The following is a 26714-nucleotide window of genomic DNA, read 5'->3' as shown; positions in this document are numbered from 1 at the left end:
AAACGCATCGAGATCTACAGTAAGACACGGTAAACCAGCCTATCCTGTTCAATATAATATGTTTAGTGTCCTATTATAAATGTATGGCATGAACAAGAACGGCAATCAAAATAATAAATCAGCAATAGCATTCGTAAATGATATGTTAATTACATCAGAAACAATAAACCGTGACAAATAAAAATCCAGCTGCAAGACCTAGTCAAGAAAGTAGAAAATTACGCTTTCCAACACGGAAGCTAAGAATCTACACCCATAAATGTGAAACAATCTCGTTCAGTCCATATATTTCAAAAACTTCAAAAGCAAAGTACGACGTGAGAATAAATTCGAAAATATTCTTCCATACAACAGAAAATATCAACGGAAAATTTTCCGATGCAAACAAAGTTAGATGCTTCGGAGTCCATCTAAACTTCGGGTTAAATCACAACGACAACATAAAGACACAGTTATAGAAAGCAGATAAATTCTTCTTATACCTCATAAGACTACCTTACTCGAAAGATTCGCACAGATCAATAAAACTTCACTGCTACAAAACACTAATTAGACCAACCATTCTAATGTATGGTCGTTAAATCTGTTTCAATGTAAGTGTCAACGCCACGGAAAAATTAAGGATCATTGAAAGAAAATACATCACAGCATGTTTAGGAATATATAGATTGCCAGAATTGAAATTTAGCAAATATAGCAAATCACAAGCTATACGAAGAGCCCAAATTAATCCATATCGATTCTTCATTCTTAAATTAGTCAGACCACTGGTCAAAGATACACAAAATAATCATAAACTTCATCGTCGCCCACAATCTATAGTCAAACCCGTTATACCATAAACACGTTCAAAAAACAGGTTATTTCCCCCCGGAATCCTTCACCTGTTTAGATAGCGTGAAATTAATCCAAAACAATAATAACTTAGCATTATTCTATCACTACAGCAGAAACGTAATAATAAAAAATACTGTACGATAGCGACATAGACCATAAGGATAGCAATATAAGACTTATGTATAAATTGTCAACCGTAGATTTAAGTGAGACACTCAAAGACAATAAAGATAAATATTGGTGGCTAACCACCGTAGAAAATTAAATTATAGCAATAAGAAAACCGTATGTTCAGTTAGTAAATGAACCAAAGATTGTAAGCAAAGATCACAAAAGAACAATGCAAATGTCACGTAAACTTGAGGGTTAGACGATAAAATAAAATAGCTGAGTCGTAACACAACTATTAATTTTGTTTTCATTAATCTTTATTATGAATTCAGCAATCACAATGAAATACACACTGAATTAACACACACAAATCACAATTCACTCCAATCACCTTATGTAAAACCTAGTTACACTGATACGTTAAGTACGCGACTGTTATGAGGATAGAGACCGGTAAAGATATGTTGACTATTCTAAGGATACGGAATAAGTGAAGTTTTACTGACGATACTGTGTCTGGGGAAAGCTAGGGATGGGTGTGTCTAAGGACACGGGACTATCGGACTTGTTGATGATAATTTTTGTTAAGGAAGTGAGGGTAGTAGACATCTTTCTCCGATTGGATAATAAGACGGTTGGTGGACCAGGAAGGGTTTTAGCCGCCCTCGTGAGAAAGTTGCTAACGCAACATAGCAGACGCGAGGAAAACCTACTTTCCCTGTTAACCCGTAGTAAACAATAAACGTAAAAGGAAATCTAAGACAAGAGATACTCGCTTGGCCTGAAGGACCTTAACTATGAAAATTCCAAGACCCCTGGTGGGTACTTAGGACTACTGAGGGCACGCGCCAAGGATGTGCAGACATCTGGGCGCCATCCTGCCCGCGGTGTGTGGCCTGGTCTCTGATGTGAATTGACAAACACAGTTATACAAACACAGTTAAATTAAGAAAATGTTCCCTGCAATTGTGTAATCATATATACGTAATTATATATCTCATACGTTTATTCTCTTTCTTCCCCCTCCTAAAATGTCAGCGATCCATAATACAATATCGGGCCTCCCTATACTAGTTTGTAAGTTCATAGTCTAAGGAATGGTTACATTGTAAGTCAATAAATGGTAGTATGAAGTGCAACGTTTATGTGAGCACCTATACTAGGCGTACATTACGCAAACATTAAAAACTTCCCACAAGCTGAGACCCTCAACTCATAAATCAAATTCTTTTTATTTTTGATTCATTGTAGTAAATGAAATCATTTACCAACATATTTGTCACACTTTTCTCATTCAGATAAGACCAAGCACGATATAATTTGGAGCATATTTGCTTACTGAGTAAATGATAATTAAATACATATCAATAAGTAAATCTACCATCACAAATATATTAGTAAAAGTTTAATTTTGGAGAAATTAGAAATAAAAAAGTTTTACTTTTGATTCAGCACATAGATACATTGTCTCCGCGCTATCTGCCACTTGTGGTTTAATTTGATAATCCACGATAAGATAAACTTAAGTAGATGTTTATGTATTGTTGTATATTATTATATAAAATTAATTTTAATAAAAATTTAATAAAAAATTTTAATTCAAATCAAAACGTAGTATATTTAAGAATTGATGAGTTATAATAAATTTAATTTTTTAATAATTATATTTTAATATTAATTTGAAAGAGGATTCAAAAGTAAAATTAATAAATTAATTAATTTGAAAATAGTTTTGAAAAGTGTACAAATTGCCCGTCAATTTCATTTGTGGAATAAGTCGTAACATAGTAAAAATATTGGAAAATGTTTTTAGATAAAAAATTAGTTTTTATAATATTTCATTTTTAATGAAAATTATTTAAATTGAATTTTTTTTTAAATAATAAATTTAATATTTTAGTTTAAAATTTATTAAATTATATTTTTGTAAAGTTGTATAATAAATAATTGTTAAAGTAATAATTTATGAAATAATATAATGATTTATAGATTTAGTAATGTGAATGAAATTTTAAAGAATTAAATAAGTAAAATAAATTTTGTACCTTTTGTATCAGGGTTAATTAATATAATTTAATAATTTTATTATTCTCGAAAGAAAAGGAGTTAAATATTTAATTATGTTTTTGTTGAATAAAAAATTATAATATATATTTAGAAATTAAATGTTAATCGACTATATTTATATCTAGTTTTTTTTAAATGAATTTAATTTATATATAAAAAATATAAAAAATTTATTTTATAATTTTTTTTATTTTTATATAAAAAATTTATGGGATAATCTATAAATTTAAATATGTAATTAAATTATTATTATTATTATTATTTAAAAATTTATATTATAATTATATTGATTTAGTAATAATTTTTATTAATAAATACTTAATAATTTAATAATTTTATTTTAAAAATTTAAGAAATTTATATAAAATTGAATAATATATATTTATTAAAAAAAAATAATTTATAATTTATTTAAATTAAGTATAATGATTATATTAGTAATATTTTATGTTTAAAATTTTTATTTTTTAATAAATTTTGAATATATATATATATATATATATATATATATATATATATATATAAGGAATTAGGCAAATTAAATATATTCACCTGTTTATCAAAAACATGGCTTATTGATTTTGATTTTAAGTCTATCTGCCCAGTGATTTAATTATTTAATGGCTGCAGTATAATTGACTGTACAAAGGTAGCATAATCAATTGTTTTTTAATTAAAAACTAGAATGAAAGAATTAATGAGATATATACTGTCTCATGTATATATAATTAATTTAAATTTTTAGTAAAAATGCTAAGATATATTTATGGGACGATAAGACCCTATAGAATTTTATATTTACATATATTAGATTTTAAATTTTTTAAATATAAATATTTAATTGGGAGGATTAGTAAATTTATAAAACTTTATTTTAAATATAAACTTCAATTAAAGAATAATTAATGATCTTGTATTATAAATTAAAAGAATAAATTACCTTAGGGATAACAGCGTAATATCTTTTTAAAGATCATATTAATAAAGATGATTGCGACCTCGATGTTGAATTAAGATAAATTTTAAATGCAGAAGTTTAATAATTAAGTCTGTTCGACTTTTAAAATCTTACATGATTTGAGTTCAAATCGACGTGAGTCAGATTGGTTTCTATCTATAAAAATAAATAAATTATTTGTACGAAAGGACTATAATTTTTAATTAAATTATATTATTAACTTTAATTAATAATTTTGATTATATTAGCAAATTGGTGCATTAAATTTAGAATTTAAATAAATTATAATAAAATTATAATATATAATATTTTTTTTTAATTTTTTATTAATGATATTTATAATTTTGATTAGAGTGGCTTTTTTAACTTTATTTGAGCGTAAAATATTAGGTTATATTCAATTACGAAAAGGTCCAAATAAATTAATAATTAAAGGTTTATTTCAACCTTTTAGAGATGCTTTAAAATTGATATCAAAGGAATTTTTTTTTTAAATTTTAATAATTTATATTTATATAGTCCAATAATTATATTTTTTTTATCATTAATATTATGATTTATTTATCCTTATGGTATTTATTTATCCATAATGGTTTATCCAATTATAATAATTGGTTGAGTGTCTTTATGTAATTATTCAATTTTAGGTTCATTACGTTCAGTTTTTCAAATAATTTCATTTGAAATTTTATTATTTTTGTTTTTTTTTTTACTAATAACTTTAATTGAGAATTATTCTTTATTTATATTTATAAAATTTCAATATAATATATATATATATTTTTTATATATATCCTTTATATATTATTTTTATAATTAGAGCATTAATTGATTTAAATCGAGTTCCATTTGATTTGATTGAAGGTGAATCAGAATTAGTTTCTGGATTTAATGTTGAATATTATAGAAGATTATTTGTATTAATTTTTTTTATCTGAATATTTAAATGTTATATTTATAAGATTATTATTAACAATAATGTTTTTTGGATTAAATTGATGATCATTTAGTTTTATTTTAGTTTATTTATTTCATTTAATTTTATTAATTATAATTCGTGGTGTATTACCTCGTATTCGATATGATAAATTAATAATAATATGTTGGGTTGAATTATTAGTGTTAATTTTAATATATTTAATATTAATTTATTTAATAAAAGGATTTATTGTTTTGATAGTATTTTAATTTGTATTTAAAAAAATATTTAATTTTTAATAAAATTTTTTTATAATAAATTATTATTAATTTTAAATTAATTTTATTAATTTAAAAATTATAAAAATTTATATGTATATATATAGATTAAGTTTTTAATTATTATATTTAAATATATTATTATTCGAGTTCAAGTAATAAACCCAACAAAAACATCGACGACCACCGGAGCAGCTGAGGTAATGGCGCCAGACAGCACCTACTCCTCAAGGTAAGAAAATTAATTTTGAAAATTTCCTTCTTCTCTGATAATTTCGTTGCCCTCGAGAATCGGATTAGAACTTCCTACCATCGATCTCGTTTTATTTTCGTGAACGGTTTTGAGGATAGAATCATTGTTTAAACTTTAAACAAAGGGGTTGTCCGCTGTGTCGGCTTGTGCGAACGGTGTTTTCAGCTACTCAAACACCCACTGATCTTCGCATTCCTCCTCCCATTGTTCACACAATGCGAAATCACACAAGTCCCGCACAGAGAGGACCATTAAATACATCGTCGGGTTCAATCGAAAATTAAGAGCAATACCGGCATTGCTATTTACCGATATTCTTGCCATCATTGCATGCGATTGTAAGAGAGAAATAGCAGAACAATTTCCCTTCGAAAATTTAACCAAAGGATCGTTCGCTGTGCTGGCTTGTGCAAACGGTGTTTTCGATTATCGAAAACACCCATCGATCTTCGCATTCCTCCTCCCACTGTTGTCAAAATATTGCCCGTCTTTGGGCAAGGCTTGCGAAACCACACGAACCCCACACAGAGAGGATCGTTGGAATCATCCTCGATTATTAAACTCGACGGGCAAGAAAATTGTGGCAATAGAAACCATCGTAGTAAATGAACTGAGCTTTGGTTCTAATGACAAACTACTATAGCGAAATTAAAAAAGAAGAAGGCAAACGTAGGAATAAATATATATCAAACAACGAATATTCACATTCTTATCCAATCCATCAACGCGAAAATTCTTGTTCTACCTCCTCTAACTAACTAATATACACACATACATATATATATATATATATATATATATATATATATATATATATATATAATATAAATACATATATATAATATATATATATATAAATATATATATATAATATATATATATAATATATATATATATATATATATATATATATATATATATATATATATATATATATATATATGTATATGTATATATCAACTATACTAACATCGATACTAAGTGCACACAAAATTCTCTAAAGCATATCACGAGAAAATGGACAATTACATAAACTCGCTTGCCAAAAATAGTAATCCTTACTTGGGCTTTCGGTTCGGTTCGGACCGAGGGTAACACACGGACGGAGATCTCTGTGGAAAAAGTGAAGTGTGAAGGGAAAAAGGAACAGGAAGCATAAAGAGGCATGAAGAAGGGAAAATAAAGAGTGAGCATACAAGGAGAAGGCAAAAGAAAAGCGAAAAAGGAGACAAGAACGAGAGAAAGCTACAAATAAGAAAAACTAGAAAAGAAGAGGTTAGGAGGCTAGAAGCGCGGCAAAACAAAGTAAGGCAGGGAGACGGCAGATGGCGACAAACAGGGGAAGACCAAGGAGTACTGGTAACGCAGTCTTCAAAAATACACTGGATAAATACAGTTCGACAGAAAAAGAGACACCAGCCAGAGAGAAAGTAATGGAGGCAGTGGTGGAAGAAATAGAGAAAATGGAAAGAGGATTCGAGGCAATGATCGAGGAAATAAAATATATATATATTGGAAAAGCAAGTGGAGGAGCTGAAGAGAGAAATGAAAGGGAAAGAAGGGAAAGAAGGGAAAGAGAGACAGACGGAGAGAAAGGAGAGTGGGAATGGGAAAAGAAAGAATTATTGGGTAGAATCAGAAGAATTGGAGAGGATCAGGACAGGGCAGAGAGAGAGGAAAGAAGAAGAAACATAGTAATCAAGGGAGTGGACTGGAACGAAGGAAGCAATGAAGAGACAGTAAAGGAGTTCATAAACGAAAAAATGAGGATAGGGGCAGAAGTAGAAAAAGCACATATGATAAAGGTGGGGTGGGGGGGGGGCAAGAACACAATAATAGTGGCAACGATGAAATCAATGGAGGAAAAAATAAGGATAATGAAGGAGAAAAGCAAATGGGAAAAGGGTGTATACATGGACGATGATCTGACAAAAAAAAGAAAGGGATGGGAAGCAACACATAAGAAGGGTAGCCAGAGAAAGAATGGAACAAGGCGAATATGTAAGGACAGGATACAAGAAACTAACAATAGAGAACAAATGGTACAGGTGGAACGAAAACGGAGAGAGGCTGGAGGAAGAAAGAAAGAGAGGGGAAGGAAAATGAAAAAAGAGGAACAGGAGGGGGGACTACAATGGGGATGAAAACGTGCTTCTGAAATGTAGCAGAGCTAATAAGTAAGGACAAAAGAGAAAAGTTAAAATATAGACTACCCAAAGAATTCGACTGGAAATGCAGGGCAGCAATGACAGTAAGGAAAAAAGGAAGAGCAAAGGGAAGAATAACAACGGGTATAAATAAAAACCTAAGAGAAATAGGATATAAAGGAATTAGTGATAATATAGTTGGAAGAAAAATAATATACAATTACAAGACGTATAGGATAATGATGGTTTATAATCAAGATACATAAGGGACATGGAAAAAAATAGAGGAAAGAGTAGACGGAAGAGAAGAGGAAGTGGTGATCATCGGCGGAGACTGGAACGCAAGAACGGGAGAAGAGGGAGGGTCGATAAACGAGGACGTAAGGAAAGAAAAAAACAGACGATCAAAAGACAAGACAATAAACGTGGAAGGAAGAACACTGCTAAAGATAATCAATGGCAGCGATAAAGAAGGAGAGGAGCGGACCTATATTGGCGAGAGAGGAAACTCAGTAATAGACTATGTGATTGGCAATCAGGAGGCGACAGAAGAAATAATTTACATGAAAATAGGAAAAAGAACAGAGTCAGGCCACATGCTGTTAGAAATAGAAATAGGGGGGGGGCGGAATTACAAAAAAAATGAGGAAAAGGAAGAAGAGAAGGAGAAGAGGGAATGGACAAACAAAAGTGTGGAAAAATACTTGGACGAATGTAAAGACTGGACCTGCAACGGAAGAACAGTAGCGGAAATGTGGATAGAAATCAACAAGAAGATAAACGAAGCAATGCAAAAGAAGAAAGTAAAGATAAGGAATAGAAAGAGAGGAAAAGAGAGTAAAAGAGAGATGAGAAGGAAGGTGACAAAGTTTATGAAAGGAAAATACAGTAGAGAAGCTCTTATGGAGGAAAAAAGGCATTCAAATAGAGGTGCAAACAAAGAAAGGAAAGATACGAAGAAGAAGAAATGGTGAAAATCAAGAAGATGAAAACAGAACAAGAAGCGTGGAAATACATAAATAAATACAGAAGAAGAAGAGAGAATATAGATGAAGATTATATGAAATAAGCGAGGAAGAGTGGAAAAATCATTTTATGGAAATTTTAGAAGGAACAGAGCACAAAGAGGGCAGGAAAAAAGAGGAGCATCGAGCAGAAGAGAAAATAATGGAGGAGAGAGAAGATAATATATAGAGATGGAAGAGGTGATATACAAACTAAGAAACTTGAAGGAGAAGAAAGCAATGGGGGAAGGCGGGTTAGAAAATGAAGTATGGAAGTATGCACCGAAGGAAGTGGGTGAAGCGTTATGGGCTCTGTTAAGGAAAATATGGAATGGGGTGAGGATACCAGAAGATTGGAAAAAAGGAGCAAATATGTCCGATATATAAAAAGAGGGACAAGAGAGCAGGGAAGGGTTACAGAAAAGTAACATTAATGGATACAGCATACAAGATCTGTGCAGGGATACTGCACGAACGACTGAAGGCAGAGATTGAAAACAAACTGAAAGAGAGCCAATTCGGATTCAGAAAAGAAAGACGCGGTATTTGTGATAAACCATATCATAGACAAACAGTTGAGTAGAGAAAAAGAAAAACTACATGCCTGCTTTGCGGACTTAAAAGCGGCGTTCGACAGGCTAAACAGAAAGAAATTGGAGGAGAAAATGAGAAAAATGGGGATTAACGAAAACTTAACCAGAAGGAATAAAGAGATATACGCAGAAACAAAGAATGTGGTAAGAATCAAGAATAACAACACAAAAGAATTTTGGACAGTGAGGGGAGTCAGACAAGGATGCCCGTTGAGCCCTATTTAACATCTACGTGGCGGGGCTGGAAGAAGAATTAAGGAAAGGACAAGTCGGGGGGGGGGGCATAGTGGCAGGAGAAAGAAAGGTATGGTCATTGACATATGCAGACGATATTGTGCTGATGGCTGATAGAGAGGAGAAGCTAAAGGAAATGCTAAAGAGATTCGAAATATTTTTAAAGGAAACCGAATTGGAACTGAGCACGAAAAAGGCCAAGAGTGTAGTTTTCGAAAAAAACGAAAGAACAAGAGGAGATAAAGAAAATGGAAATGGGGAGAACGAGAATTAGAAGAAGTGGACGAGATAAGATACCTAGGGTACATACTACTGAAAAAACGGTAGTGATGAGAAACACATAGAAGACAGGAAAAAGAGAGCAAGAATAGCAATGAAGAAAACATGGAGCGTGGAAGAAAAAATTTCCAAACAGGACAACAAGAGGAGAATGAAGATGTTTGGAACGCTGGTAGAGAACGTGGCGCTGTTTGGAGCATAGGTATGAGGCTGGAACATGGAAGAAAGGCTGGATAGAATACAAAGAAGATGTGTGAAATGGAGCTTAGGTTTAGATATGACAACACCGAATTATATATCGATAGAAGAATGTAAGCTAACAGAAATCAAAGAAAAAGTATTAGGAAGAGCAGCAAGGTATGAAGGGAAAGCCATAGAGTCAAAAAAGGAACTAGTAAAGAAGTGCATAAAGGAAAGAGAGAGAAACTGGGGAAATGGCCAATAACGGAAAAGAGCAAGAAAGAGAAAGAAGGGACTAGAAAGGATGAGAAATGGAGGGACACAGATGGAAGTAAGAGAAGAGCAAGAAAAGATGACACTAGACCAAATTATAGAAGAAAGGAGAAAGAGAGAAGCAGAAGAGAGGGGGGAAAGGATAAGGGAATCAAAATATGACAAACATTATAGAAAAATCGCCAAAGAAGAGTTAGCAAAATACTTAGAAGGGAGGATGAAGTGGAAGGACAGAAAAATATTAGCAAGATTCAGATGTGGCAACGAGACTAAATCAAGGGAATACTGGAAAGAAGAGGGAGAAAAAAGATGCAAGCTATGTAAAAAGAAAGAAGACCTGAGACACGTAATAGAAGAATGAGAAATAACAGGAGAACCAAGGGACACAGAAAATAATAATAATAATAATAATAATAATAATAATAATAACAATGATAATAATAATGATAATAATAATGATAATAATAATGATAATAATAATGATAATAATGATAATAATGATAATAATGATAATAATGATAATAATGATAATAATGATAATAATGATAATAATAATGATGATGAACGTGATGATAATGATAATGATAATGATAATAATAATGATAATAGTTATCCTTACTCATCCTCAATTATTAACAAATCACACACCCATACATTCTAATTAAAACGTTAAAAACCTTCCTTATTTTATTTTGTTTTTTTTTATTATGGGTAATAGCACAGAAATCCCCATGCTATAGTAATTAGCAAATGATACAAAAATGTAAGTATTTGTAGAAACAAATAAGAACGTTTAATAAAGGAAAAATTAAAAAGAAAATGATAGATACTTCTACCTCTCAGAGGGATCAAGCAAAAGGACCAAACGCATCGAGATCTACAGTAAGACACGGTAAACCAGCCTATCCTGTTCAATATAATATGTTTAGTGTCCTATTATAAATGTATGGCATGAACAAGAACGGCAATCAAAATAATAAATCAGCAATAGCATTCGTAAATGATATGTTAATTACATCAGAAACAATAAACCGTGACAAATAAAAATCCAGCTGCAAGACCTAGTCAAGAAAGTAGAAAATTACGCTTTCCAACACGGAAGCTAAGAATCTACACCCATAAATGTGAAACAATCTCGTTCAGTCCATATATTTCAAAAACTTCAAAAGCAAAGTACGACGTGAGAATAAATTCGAAAATATTCTTCCATACAACAGAAAATATCAACGGAAAATTTTCCGATGCAAACAAAGTTAGATGCTTCGGAGTCCATCTAAACTTCGGGTTAAATCACAACGACAACATAAAGACACAGTTATAGAAAGCAGATAAATTCTTCTTATACCTCATAAGACTACCTTACTCGAAAGATTCGCACAGATCAATAAAACTTCACTGCTACAAAACACTAATTAGACCAACCATTCTAATGTATGGTCGTTAAATCTGTTTCAATGTAAGTGTCAACGCCACGGAAAAATTAAGGATCATTGAAAGAAAATACATCACAGCATGTTTAGGAATATATAGATTGCCAGAATTGAAATTTAGCAAATATAGCAAATCACAAGCTATACGAAGAGCCTAAATTAATCCATATCGATTCTTCATTCTTAAATTAGTCAGACCACTGGTCAAAGATACACAAAATAATCATAAACTTCATCGTCGCCCACAATCTATAGTCAAACCCGTTATACCATAAACACGTTCAAAAAACAGGTTATTTCCCCCCGGAATCCTTCACCTGTTTAGATAGCGTGAAATTAATCCAAAACAATAATAACTTAGCATTATTCTATCACTACAGCAGAAACGTAATAATAAAAAATACTGTACGATAGCGACATAGACCATAAGGATAGCAATATAAGACTTATGTATAAATTGTCAACCGTAGATTTAAGTGAGACACTCAAAGACAATAAAGATAAATATTGGTGGCTAACCACCGTAGAAAATTAAATTATAGCAATAAGAAAACCGTATGTTCAGTTAGTAAATGAACCAAAGATTGTAAGCAAAGATCACAAAAGAACAATGCAAATGTCACGTAAACTTGAGGGTTAGACGATAAAATAAAATAGCTGAGTCGTAACACAACTATTAATTTTGTTTTCATTAATCTTTATTATGAATTCAGCAATCACAATGAAATACACACTGAATTAACACACACAAATCACAATTCACTCCAATCACCTTATGTAAAACCTAGTTACACTGATACGTTAAGTACGCGACTGTTATGAGGATAGAGACCGGTAAAGATATGTTGACTATTCTAAGGATACGGAATAAGTGAAGTTTTACTGACGATACTGTGTCTGGGGAAAGCTAGGGATGGGTGTGTCTAAGGACACGGGACTATCGGACTTGTTGATGATAATTTTTGTTAAGGAAGTGAGGGTAGTAGACATCTTTCTCCGATTGGATAATAAGACGGTTGGTGGACCAGGAAGGGTTTTAGCCGCCCTCGTGAGAAAGTTGCTAACGCAACATAGCAGACGCGAGGAAAACCTACTTTCCCTGTTAACCCGTAGTAAACAATAAACGTAAAAGGAAATCTAAGACAAGAGATACTCGCTTGGCCTGAAGGACCTTAACTATGAAAATTCCAAGACCCCTGGTGGGTACTTAGGACTACTGAGGGCACGCGCCAAGGATGTGCAGACATCTGGGCGCCATCCTGCCCGCGGTGTGTGGCCTGGTCTCTGATGTGAATTGACAAACACAGTTATACAAACACAGTTAAATTAAGAAAAGAAAATGTTCCCTGCAATTGTGTAATCATATATACGTAATTATATATCTCATACGTTTATTCTCTTTCTTCCCCCTCCTAAAATGTCAGCGATCCATAATACAATATCGGGCCTCCCTATACTAGTTTGTAAGTTCATAGTCTAAGGAATGGTTACATTGTAAGTCAATAAATGGTAGTATGAAGTGCAACGTTTATGTGAGCACCTATACTAGGCGTACATTACGCAAACATTAAAAACTTCCCACAAGCTGAGACCCTCAACTCATAAATCAAATTCTTTTTATTTTTGATTCATTGTAGTAAATGAAATCATTTACCAACATATTTGTCACACTTTTCTCATTCAGATAAGACCAAGCACGATATAATTTGGAGCATATTTGCTTACTGAGTAAATGATAATTAAATACATATCAATAAGTAAATCTACCATCACAAATATATTAGTAAAAGTTTAATTTTGGAGAAATTAGAAATAAAAAAGTTTTACTTTTGATTCAGCACATAGATACATTGTCTCCGCGCTATCTGCCACTTGTGGTTTAATTTGATAATCCACGATAAGATAAACTTAAGTAGATGTTTATGTATTGTTGTATATTATTATATAAAATTAATTTTAATAAAAATTTAATAAAAAATTTTAATTCAAATCAAAACGTAGTATATTTAAGAATTGATGAGTTATAATAAATTTAATTTTTTAATAATTATATTTTAATATTAATTTGAAAGAGGATTCAAAAGTAAAATTAATAAATTAATTAATTTGAAAATAGTTTTGAAAAGTGTACAAATTGCCCGTCAATTTCATTTGTGGAATAAGTCGTAACATAGTAAAAATATTGGAAAATGTTTTTAGATAAAAAATTAGTTTTTATAATATTTCATTTTTAATGAAAATTATTTAAATTGAATTTTTTTTTAAATAATAAATTTAATATTTTAGTTTAAAATTTATTAAATTATATTTTTGTAAAGTTGTATAATAAATAATTGTTAAAGTAATAATTTATGAAATAATATAATGATTTATAGATTTAGTAATGTGAATGAAATTTTAAAGAATTAAATAAGTAAAATAAATTTTGTACCTTTTGTATCAGGGTTAATTAATATAATTTAATAATTTTATTATTCTCGAAAGAAAAGGAGTTAAATATTTAATTATGTTTTTGTTGAATAAAAAATTATAATATATATTTAGAAATTAAATGTTAATCGACTATATTTATATCTAGTTTTTTTTAAATGAATTTAATTTATATATAAAAAATATAAAAAATTTATTTTATAATTTTTTTTATTTTTATATAAAAAATTTATGGGATAATCTATAAATTTAAATATGTAATTAAATTATTATTATTATTATTATTTAAAAATTTATATTATAATTATATTGATTTAGTAATAATTTTTATTAATAAATACTTAATAATTTAATAATTTTATTTTAAAAATTTAAGAAATTTATATAAAATTGAATAATATATATTTATTAAAAAAAAATAATTTATAATTTATTTAAATTAAGTATAATGATTATATTAGTAATATTTTATGTTTAAAATTTTTATTTTTTAATAAATTTTGATATATATATATATATATATATATATATATATATATATATATATATATAAGGAATTAGGCAAATTAAATATATTCACCTGTTTATCAAAAACATGGCTTATTGATTTTGATTTTAAGTCTATCTGCCCAGTGATTTAATTATTTAATGGCTGCAGTATAATTGACTGTACAAAGGTAGCATAATCAATTGTTTTTTAATTAAAAACTAGAATGAAAGAATTAATGAGATATATACTGTCTCATGTATATATAATTAATTTAAATTTTTAGTAAAAATGCTAAGATATATTTATGGGACGATAAGACCCTATAGAATTTTATATTTACATATATTAGATTTTAAATTTTTTAAATATAAATATTTAATTGGGAGGATTAGTAAATTTATAAAACTTTATTTTAAATATAAACTTCAATTAAAGAATAATTAATGATCTTGTATTATAAATTAAAAGAATAAATTACCTTAGGGATAACAGCGTAATATCTTTTTAAAGATCATATTAATAAAGATGATTGCGACCTCGATGTTGAATTAAGATAAATTTTAAATGCAGAAGTTTAATAATTAAGTCTGTTCGACTTTTAAAATCTTACATGATTTGAGTTCAAATCGACGTGAGTCAGATTGGTTTCTATCTATAAAAATAAATAAATTATTTGTACGAAAGGACTATAATTTTTAATTAAATTATATTATTAACTTTAATTAATAATTTTGATTATATTAGCAAATTGGTGCATTAAATTTAGAATTTAAATAAATTATAATAAAATTATAATATATAATATTTTTTTTTAATTTTTTATTAATGATATTTATAATTTTGATTAGAGTGGCTTTTTTAACTTTATTTGAGCGTAAAATATTAGGTTATATTCAATTACGAAAAGGTCCAAATAAATTAATAATTAAAGGTTTATTTCAACCTTTTAGAGATGCTTTAAAATTGATATCAAAGGAATTTTTTTTTTAAATTTTAATAATTTATATTTATATAGTCCAATAATTATATTTTTTTTATCATTAATATTATGATTTATTTATCCTTATGGTATTTATTTATCCATAATGGTTTATCCAATTATAATAATTGGTTGAGTGTCTTTATGTAATTATTCAATTTTAGGTTCATTACGTTCAGTTTTTCAAATAATTTCATTTGAAATTTTATTATTTTTGTTTTTTTTTTACTAATAACTTTAATTGAGAATTATTCTTTATTTATATTTATAAAATTTCAATATAATATATATATATATTTTTTATATATATCCTTTATATATTATTTTTATAATTAGAGCATTAATTGATTTAAATCGAGTTCCATTTGATTTGATTGAAGGTGAATCAGAATTAGTTTCTGGATTTAATGTTGAATATTATAGAAGATTATTTGTATTAATTTTTTTTATCTGAATATTTAAATGTTATATTTATAAGATTATTATTAACAATAATGTTTTTTGGATTAAATTGATGATCATTTAGTTTTATTTTAGTTTATTTATTTCATTTAATTTTATTAATTATAATTCGTGGTGTATTACCTCGTATTCGATATGATAAATTAATAATAATATGTTGGGTTGAATTATTAGTGTTAATTTTAATATATTTAATATTAATTTATTTAATAAAAGGATTTATTGTTTTGATAGTATTTTAATTTGTATTTAAAAAAATATTTAATTTTTAATAAAATTTTTTTATAATAAATTATTATTAATTTTAAATTAATTTTATTAATTTAAAAATTATAAAAATTTATATGTATATATATAGATTAAGTTTTTAATTATTATATTTAAATATATTATTATTCGAGTTCAAGTAATAAACCCAACAAAAACATCGACGACCACCGGAGCAGCTGAGGTAATGGCGCCAGACAGCACCTACTCCTCAAGGTAAGAAAATTAATTTTGAAAATTTCCTTCTTCTCTGATAATTTCGTTGCCCTCGAGAATCGGATTAGAACTTCCTACCATCGATCTCGTTTTATTTTCGTGAACGGTTTTGAGGATAGAATCATTGTTTAAACTTTAAACAAAGGGGTTGTCCGCTGTGTCGGCTTGTGCGAACGGTGTTTTCAGCTACTCAAACACCCACTGATCTTCGCATTCCTCCTCCCATTGTTCACACAATGCGAAATCACACAAGTCCCGCACAGAGAGGACCATTAAATACATCGTCGGGTTCAATCGAAAATTAAGAGCAATACCGGCATTGCTATTTACCGATATTCTTGCCATCATTGCATGCGATTGTAAGAGAGAAATAGCAGAACAATTTCCCTTCGAAAATTTAACCAAAGGATCGTTCGCTGTGCTGGCTTGTGCAAACGGTGTTTTCGATTATCGAAAACACCCATCGATCTTCGCATTCCTCCTCCCACTGTTGTCAAAATATTGCCCGTCTTTGGGCAAGGCTTGCGAAACCACACGAACCCCACACAGAGAGGATCGTTGGAATCATCCTCGATTATTAAACTCGACGGGCAAGAAAATTGTGGCAATAGAAACCATCGTAGTAAATGAACTGAGCTTTGGTTCTAATGACAAACTACTATAGCGAAATTAAAAAAGAAGAAGGCAAACGTAGGAATAAATATATATCAAACAACGAATATTCACATTCTTATCCAATCCATCAACGCGAAAATTCTTGTTCTACCTCCTCTAACTAACTAATATACACACATACATATATATATATATATATATATATATATAATATAAATACATATATATAATATATATATATATAAATATATATATATAATATATATATATAAATATATATATATATATATATATATATATATATATGTATATGTATATATCAACTATACTAACATCGATACTAAGTGCACACAAAATTCTCTAAAGCATATCACGAGAAAATGGACAATTACATAAACTCGCTTGCCAAAAATAGTAATCCTTACTTGGGCTTTCGGTTCGGTTCGGACCGAGGGTAACACACGGACGGAGATCTCTGTGGAAAAAGTGAAGTGTGAAGGGAAAAAGGAACAGGAAGCATAAAGAGGCATGAAGAAGGGAAAATAAAGAGTGAGCATACAAGGAGAAGGCAAAAGAAAAGCGAAAAAGGAGACAAGAACGAGAGAAAGCTACAAATAAGAAAAACTAGAAAAGAAGAGGTTAGGAGGCTAGAAGCGCGGCAAAACAAAGTAAGGCAGGGAGACGGCAGATGGCGACAAACAGGGGAAGACCAAGGAGTACTGGTAACGCAGTCTTCAAAAATACACTGGATAAATACAGTTCGACAGAAAAAGAGACACCAGCCAGAGAGAAAGTAATGGAGGCAGTGGTGGAAGAAATAGAGAAAATGGAAAGAGGATTCGAGGCAATGATCGAGGAAATAAAATATATATATATTGGAAAAGCAAGTGGAGGAGCTGAAGAGAGAAATGAAAGGGAAAGAAGGGAAAGAAGGGAAAGAGAGACAGACGGAGAGAAAGGAGAGTGGGAATGGGAAAAGAAAGAATTATTGGGTAGAATCAGAAGAATTGGAGAGGATCAGGACAGGGCAGAGAGAGAGGAAAGAAGAAGAAACATAGTAATCAAGGGAGTGGACTGGAACGAAGGAAGCAATGAAGAGACAGTAAAGGAGTTCATAAACGAAAAAATGAGGATAGGGGCAGAAGTAGAAAAAGCACATATGATAAAGGTGGGGTGGGGGGGGGCAAGAACACAATAATAGTGGCAACGATGAAATCAATGGAGGAAAAAATAAGGATAATGAAGGAGAAAAGCAAATGGGAAAAGGGTGTATACATGGACGATGATCTGACAAAAAAAAGAAAGGGATGGGAAGCAACACATAAGAAGGGTAGCCAGAGAAAGAATGGAACAAGGCGAATATGTAAGGACAGGATACAAGAAACTAACAATAGAGAACAAATGGTACAGGTGGAACGAAAACGGAGAGAGGCTGGAGGAAGAAAGAAAGAGAGGGGAAGGAAAATGAAAAAAGAGGAACAGGAGGGGGGACTACAATGGGGATGAAAACGTGCTTCTGAAATGTAGCAGAGCTAATAAGTAAGGACAAAAGAGAAAAGTTAAAATATAGACTACCCAAAGAATTCGACTGGAAATGCAGGGCAGCAATGACAGTAAGGAAAAAAGGAAGAGCAAAGGGAAGAATAACAACGGGTATAAATAAAAACCTAAGAGAAATAGGATATAAAGGAATTAGTGATAATATAGTTGGAAGAAAAATAATATACAATTACAAGACGTATAGGATAATGATGGTTTATAATCAAGATACATAAGGGACATGGAAAAAAATAGAGGAAAGAGTAGACGGAAGAGAAGAGGAAGTGGTGATCATCGGCGGAGACTGGAACGCAAGAACGGGAGAAGAGGGAGGGTCGATAAACGAGGACGTAAGGAAAGAAAAAAACAGACGATCAAAAGACAAGACAATAAACGTGGAAGGAAGAACACTGCTAAAGATAATCAATGGCAGCGATAAAGAAGGAGAGGAGCGGACCTATATTGGCGAGAGAGGAAACTCAGTAATAGACTATGTGATTGGCAATCAGGAGGCGACAGAAGAAATAATTTACATGAAAATAGGAAAAAGAACAGAGTCAGGCCACATGCTGTTAGAAATAGAAATAGGGGGGGGGCGGAATTACAAAAAAAATGAGGAAAAGGAAGAAGAGAAGGAGAAGAGGGAATGGACAAACAAAAGTGTGGAAAAATACTTGGACGAATGTAAAGACTGGACCTGCAACGGAAGAACAGTAGCGGAAATGTGGATAGAAATCAACAAGAAGATAAACGAAGCAATGCAAAAGAAGAAAGTAAAGATAAGGAATAGAAAGAGAGGAAAAGAGAGTAAAAGAGAGATGAGAAGGAAGGTGACAAAGTTTATGAAAGGAAAATACAGTAGAGAAGCTCTTATGGAGGAAAAAAGGCATTCAAATAGAGGTGCAAACAAAGAAAGGAAAGATACGAAGAAGAAGAAATGGTGAAAATCAAGAAGATGAAAACAGAACAAGAAGCGTGGAAATACATAAATAAATACAGAAGAAGAAGAGAGAATATAGATGAAGATTATATGAAATAAGCGAGGAAGAGTGGAAAAATCATTTTATGGAAATTTTAGAAGGAACAGAGCACAAAGAGGGCAGGAAAAAAGAGGAGCATCGAGCAGAAGAGAAAATAATGGAGGAGAGAGAAGATAATATATAGAGATGGAAGAGGTGATATACAAACTAAGAAACTTGAAGGAGAAGAAAGCAATGGGGGAAGGCGGGTTAGAAAATGAAGTATGGAAGTATGCACCGAAGGAAGTGGGTGAAGCGTTATGGGCTCTGTTAAGGAAAATATGGAATGGGGTGAGGATACCAGAAGATTGGAAAAAAGGAGCAAATATGTCCGATATATAAAAAGAGGGACAAGAGAGCAGGGAAGGGTTACAGAAAAGTAACATTAATGGATACAGCATACAAGATCTGTGCAGGGATACTGCACGAACGACTGAAGGCAGAGATTGAAAACAAACTGAAAGAGAGCCAATTCGGATTCAGAAAAGAAAGACGCGGTATTTGTGATAAACCATATCATAGACAAACAGTTGAGTAGAGAAAAAGAAAAACTACATGCCTGCTTTGCGGACTTAAAAGCGGCGTTCGACAGGCTAAACAGAAAGAAATTGGAGGAGAAAATGAGAAAAATGGGGATTAACGAAAACTTAACCAGAAGGAATAAAGAGATATACGCAGAAACAAAGAATGTGGTAAGAATCAAGAATAACAACACAAAAGAATTTTGGACAGTGAGGGGAGTCAGACAAGGATGCCCGTTGAGCCCTATTTAACATCTACGTGGCGGGGCTGGAAGAAGAATTAAGGAAAGGACAAGTCGGGGGGGGGGGCATAGTGGCAGGAGAAAGAAAGGTATGGTCATTGACATATGCAGACGATATTGTGCTGATGGCTGATAGAGAGGAGAAGCTAAAGGAAATGCTAAAGAGATTCGAAATATTTTTAAAGGAAACCGAATTGGAACTGAGCACGAAAAAGGCCAAGAGTGTAGTTTTCGAAAAAAACGAAAGAACAAGAGGAGATAAAGAAAATGGAAATGGGGAGAACGAGAATTAGAAGAAGTGGACGAGATAAGATACCTAGGGTACATACTACTGAAAAAACGGTAGTGATGAGAAACACATAGAAGACAGGAAAAAGAGAGCAAGAATAGCAATGAAGAAAACATGGAGCGTGGAAGAAAAAATTTCCAAACAGGACAACAAGAGGAGAATGAAGATGTTTGGAACGCTGGTAGAGAACGTGGCGCTGTTTGGAGCATAGGTATGAGGCTGGAACATGGAAGAAAGGCTGGATAGAATACAAAGAAGATGTGTGAAATGGAGCTTAGGTTTAGATATGACAACACCGAATTATATATCGATAGAAGAATGTAAGCTAACAGAAATCAAAGAAAAAGTATTAGGAAGAGCAGCAAGGTATGAAGGGAAAGCCATAGAGTCAAAAAAGGAACTAGTAAAGAAGTGCATAAAGGAAAGAGAGAGAAACTGGGGAAATGGCCAATAACGGAAAAGAGCAAGAAAGAGAAAGAAGGGACTAGAAAGGATGAGAAATGGAGGGACACAGATGGAAGTAAGAGAAGAGCAAGAAAAGATGACACTAGACCAAATTATAGAAGAAAGGAGAAAGAGAGAAGCAGAAGAGAGGGGGGAAAGGATAAGGGAATCAAAATATGACAAACATTATAGAAAAATCGCCAAAGAAGAGTTAGCAAAATACTTAGAAGGGAGGATGAAGTGGAAGGACAGAAAAATATTAGCAAGATTCAGATGTGGCAACGAGACTAAATCAAGGGAATACTGGAAAGAAGAGGGAGAAAAAAGATGCAAGCTATGTAAAAAGAAAGAAGACCTGAGACACGTAATAGAAGAATGAGAAATAACAGGAGAACCAAGGGACACAGAAAATAATAATAATAATAATAATAATAATAATAATAATAACAATGATAATAATAATGATAATAATAATGATAATAATAATGATAATAATAATGATAATAATGATAATAATGATAATAATGATAATAATGATAATAATGATAATAATGATAATAATGATAATAATAATGATGATGAACGTGATGATAATGATAATGATAATGATAATAATAATGATAATAGTTATCCTTACTCATCCTCAATTATTAACAAATCACACACCCATACATTCTAATTAAAACGTTAAAAACCTTCCTTATTTTATTTTGTTTTTTTTTATTATGGGTAATAGCACAGAAATCCCCATGCTATAGTAATTAGCAAATGATACAAAAATGTAAGTATTTGTAGAAACAAATAAGAACGTTTAATAAAGGAAAAATTAAAAAGAAAATGATAGATACTTCTACCTCTCAGAGGGATCAAGCAAAAGGACCAAACGCATCGAGATCTACAGTAAGACACGGTAAACCAGCCTATCCTGTTCAATATAATATGTTTAGTGTCCTATTATAAATGTATGGCATGAACAAGAACGGCAATCAAAATAATAAATCAGCAATAGCATTCGTAAATGATATGTTAATTACATCAGAAACAATAAACCGTGACAAATAAAAATCCAGCTGCAAGACCTAGTCAAGAAAGTAGAAAATTACGCTTTCCAACACGGAAGCTAAGAATCTACACCCATAAATGTGAAACAATCTCGTTCAGTCCATATATTTCAAAAACTTCAAAAGCAAAGTACGACGTGAGAATAAATTCGAAAATATTCTTCCATACAACAGAAAATATCAACGGAAAATTTTCCGATGCAAACAAAGTTAGATGCTTCGGAGTCCATCTAAACTTCGGGTTAAATCACAACGACAACATAAAGACACAGTTATAGAAAGCAGATAAATTCTTCTTATACCTCATAAGACTACCTTACTCGAAAGATTCGCACAGATCAATAAAACTTCACTGCTACAAAACACTAATTAGACCAACCATTCTAATGTATGGTCGTTAAATCTGTTTCAATGTAAGTGTCAACGCCACGGAAAAATTAAGGATCATTGAAAGAAAATACATCACAGCATGTTTAGGAATATATAGATTGCCAGAATTGAAATTTAGCAAATATAGCAAATCACAAGCTATACGAAGAGCCCAAATTAATCCATATCGATTCTTCATTCTTAAATTAGTCAGACCACTGGTCAAAGATACACAAAATAATCATAAACTTCATCGTCGCCCACAATCTATAGTCAAACCCGTTATACCATAAACACGTTCAAAAAACAGGTTATTTCCCCCCGGAATCCTTCACCTGTTTAGATAGCGTGAAATTAATCCAAAACAATAATAACTTAGCATTATTCTATCACTACAGCAGAAACGTAATAATAAAAAATACTGTACGATAGCGACATAGACCATAAGGATAGCAATATAAGACTTATGTATAAATTGTCAACCGTAGATTTAAGTGAGACACTCAAAGACAATAAAGATAAATATTGGTGGCTAACCACCGTAGAAAATTAAATTATAGCAATAAGAAAACCGTATGTTCAGTTAGTAAATGAACCAAAGATTGTAAGCAAAGATCACAAAAGAACAATGCAAATGTCACGTAAACTTGAGGGTTAGACGATAAAATAAAATAGCTGAGTCGTAACACAACTATTAATTTTGTTTTCATTAATCTTTATTATGAATTCAGCAATCACAATGAAATACACACTGAATTAACACACACAAATCACAATTCACTCCAATCACCTTATGTAAAACCTAGTTACACTGATACGTTAAGTACGCGACTGTTATGAGGATAGAGACCGGTAAAGATATGTTGACTATTCTAAGGATACGGAATAAGTGAAGTTTTACTGACGATACTGTGTCTGGGGAAAGCTAGGGATGGGTGTGTCTAAGGACACGGGACTATCGGACTTGTTGATGATAATTTTTGTTAAGGAAGTGAGGGTAGTAGACATCTTTCTCCGATTGGATAATAAGACGGTTGGTGGACCAGGAAGGGTTTTAGCCGCCCTCGTGAGAAAGTTGCTAACGCAACATAGCAGACGCGAGGAAAACCTACTTTCCCTGTTAACCCGTAGTAAACAATAAACGTAAAAGGAAATCTAAGACAAGAGATACTCGCTTGGCCTGAAGGACCTTAACTATGAAAATTCCAAGACCCCTGGTGGGTACTTAGGACTACTGAGGGCACGCGCCAAGGATGTGCAGACATCTGGGCGCCATCCTGCCCGCGGTGTGTGGCCTGGTCTCTGATGTGAATTGACAAACACAGTTATACAAACACAGTTAAATTAAGAAAATGTTCCCTGCAATTGTGTAATCATATATACGTAATTATATATCTCATACGTTTATTCTCTTTCTTCCCCCTCCTAAAATGTCAGCGATCCATAATACAATATCGGGCCTCCCTATACTAGTTTGTAAGTTCATAGTCTAAGGAATGGTTACATTGTAAGTCAATAAATGGTAGTATGAAGTGCAACGTTTATGTGAGCACCTATACTAGGCGTACATTACGCAAACATTAAAAACTTCCCACAAGCTGAGACCCTCAACTCATAAATCAAATTCTTTTTATTTTTGATTCATTGTAGTAAATGAAATCATTTACCAACATATTTGTCACACTTTTCTCATTCAGATAAGACCAAGCACGATATAATTTGGAGCATATTTGCTTACTGAGTAAATGATAATTAAATACATATCAATAAGTAAATCTACCATCACAAATATATTAGTAAAAGTTTAATTTTGGAGAAATTAGAAATAAAAAAGTTTTACTTTTGATTCAGCACATAGATACATTGTCTCCGCGCTATCTGCCACTTGTGGTTTAATTTGATAATCCACGATAAGATAAACTTAAGTAGATGTTTATGTATTGTTGTATATTATTATATAAAATTAATTTTAATAAAAATTTAATAAAAAATTTTAATTCAAATCAAAACGTAGTATATTTAAGAATTGATGAGTTATAATAAATTTAATTTTTTAATAATTATATTTTAATATTAATTTGAAAGAGGATTCAAAAGTAAAATTAATAAATTAATTAATTTGAAAATAGTTTTGAAAAGTGTACAAATTGCCCGTCAATTTCATTTGTGGAATAAGTCGTAACATAGTAAAAATATTGGAAAATGTTTTTAGATAAAAAATTAGTTTTTATAATATTTCATTTTTAATGAAAATTATTTAAATTGAATTTTTTTTTAAATAATAAATTTAATATTTTAGTTTAAAATTTATTAAATTATATTTTTGTAAAGTTGTATAATAAATAATTGTTAAAGTAATAATTTATGAAATAATATAATGATTTATAGATTTAGTAATGTGAATGAAATTTTAAAGAATTAAATAAGTAAAATAAATTTTGTACCTTTTGTATCAGGGTTAATTAATATAATTTAATAATTTTATTATTCTCGAAAGAAAAGGAGTTAAATATTTAATTATGTTTTTGTTGAATAAAAAATTATAATATATATTTAGAAATTAAATGTTAATCGATTATTTTTATATCTAGTTTTTTTTAAATGAATTTAATTTATATATAAAAAATATAAAAAATTTATTTTATAATTTTTTTTATTTTTATATAAAAAATTTATGGGATAATCTATAAATTTAAATATGTAATTAAATTATTATTGTTATTATTATTTAAAAATTTATATTATAATTATATTGATTTAGTAATAATTTTTATTAATAAATACTTAATAATTTAATAATTTTATTTTAAAAATTTAAGAAATTTATATAAAATTGAATAATATATATTTATTAAAAAAAAATAATTTATAATTTATTTAAATTAAGTATAATGATTATATTAGTAATATTTTATGTTTAAAATTTTTATTTTTTAATAAATTTTGAAATATATATATATATATATAAGGAATTAGGCAAATTAAATATATTCACCTGTTTATCAAAAACATGGCTTATTGATTTTAATTTTAAGTCTATCTGCCCAGTGATTTAATTATTTAATGGCTGCAGTATAATTGACTGTACAAAGGTAGCATAATCAATTGTTTTTTAATTAAAAACTAGAATGAAAGAATTAATGAGATATATACTGTCTCATGTATATATAATTAATTTAAATTTTTAGTAAAAATGCTAAGATATATTTATGGGACGATAAGACCCTATAGAATTTTATATTTACATATATTAGATTTTAAATTTTTTAAATATAAATATTTAATTGGGAGGATTAGTAAATTTATAAAACTTTATTTTAAATATAAACTTCAATTAAAGAATAATTAATGATCTTGTATTATAAATTAAAAGAATAAATTACCTTAGGGATAACAGCGTAATATCTTTTTAAAGATCATATTAATAAAGATGATTGCGACCTCGATGTTGAATTAAGATAAATTTTAAATGCAGAAGTTTAATAATTAAGTCTGTTCGACTTTTAAAATCTTACATGATTTGAGTTCAAATCGACGTGAGTCAGATTGGTTTCTATCTATAAAAATAAATAAATTATTTGTACGAAAGGACTATAATTTTTAATTAAATTATATTATTAACTTTAATTAATAATTTTGATTATATTAGCAAATTAGTGCATTAAATTTAGAATTTAAATAAATTATAATAAAATTATAATATATAATAATATTTTTTTAATTTTTTATTAATGATATTTATAATTTTGATTAGAGTGGCTTTTTTAACTTTATTTGAGCGTAAAATATTAGGTTATATTCAATTACGAAAAGGTCCAAATAAATTAATAATTAAAGGTTTATTTCAACCTTTTAGAGATGCTTTAAAATTGATATCAAAGGAATTTTTTTTTTAAATTTTAATAATTTATATTTATATAGTCCAATAATTATATTTTTTTTATCATTAATATTATGATTTATTTATCCTTGAATATATTCTTTTCTTTTTATTGATTATAGAATTATTTTTTTAATATTAATTTTGAGATCAATGGTTTATCCAATTATAATAATTGGTTGAGTGTCTTTATGTAATTATTCAATTTTAGGTTCATTACGTTCAGTTTCTCAAATAATTTCATTTGAAATTTTATTATTTTTGTTTTTTTTTTTACTAATAACTTTAATTGAGAATTATTCTTTATTTATATTTATAAAATTTCAAT

Source organism: Bombus vancouverensis, unplaced genomic scaffold (assembly GCF_051014615.1).
Source record: "Bombus vancouverensis nearcticus unplaced genomic scaffold, iyBomVanc1_principal scaffold0041, whole genome shotgun sequence".
Classification (NCBI taxonomy): Eukaryota; Metazoa; Arthropoda; class Insecta; order Hymenoptera; family Apidae; genus Bombus; species Bombus vancouverensis.
This window is presented reverse-complemented; position numbering follows the sequence as displayed.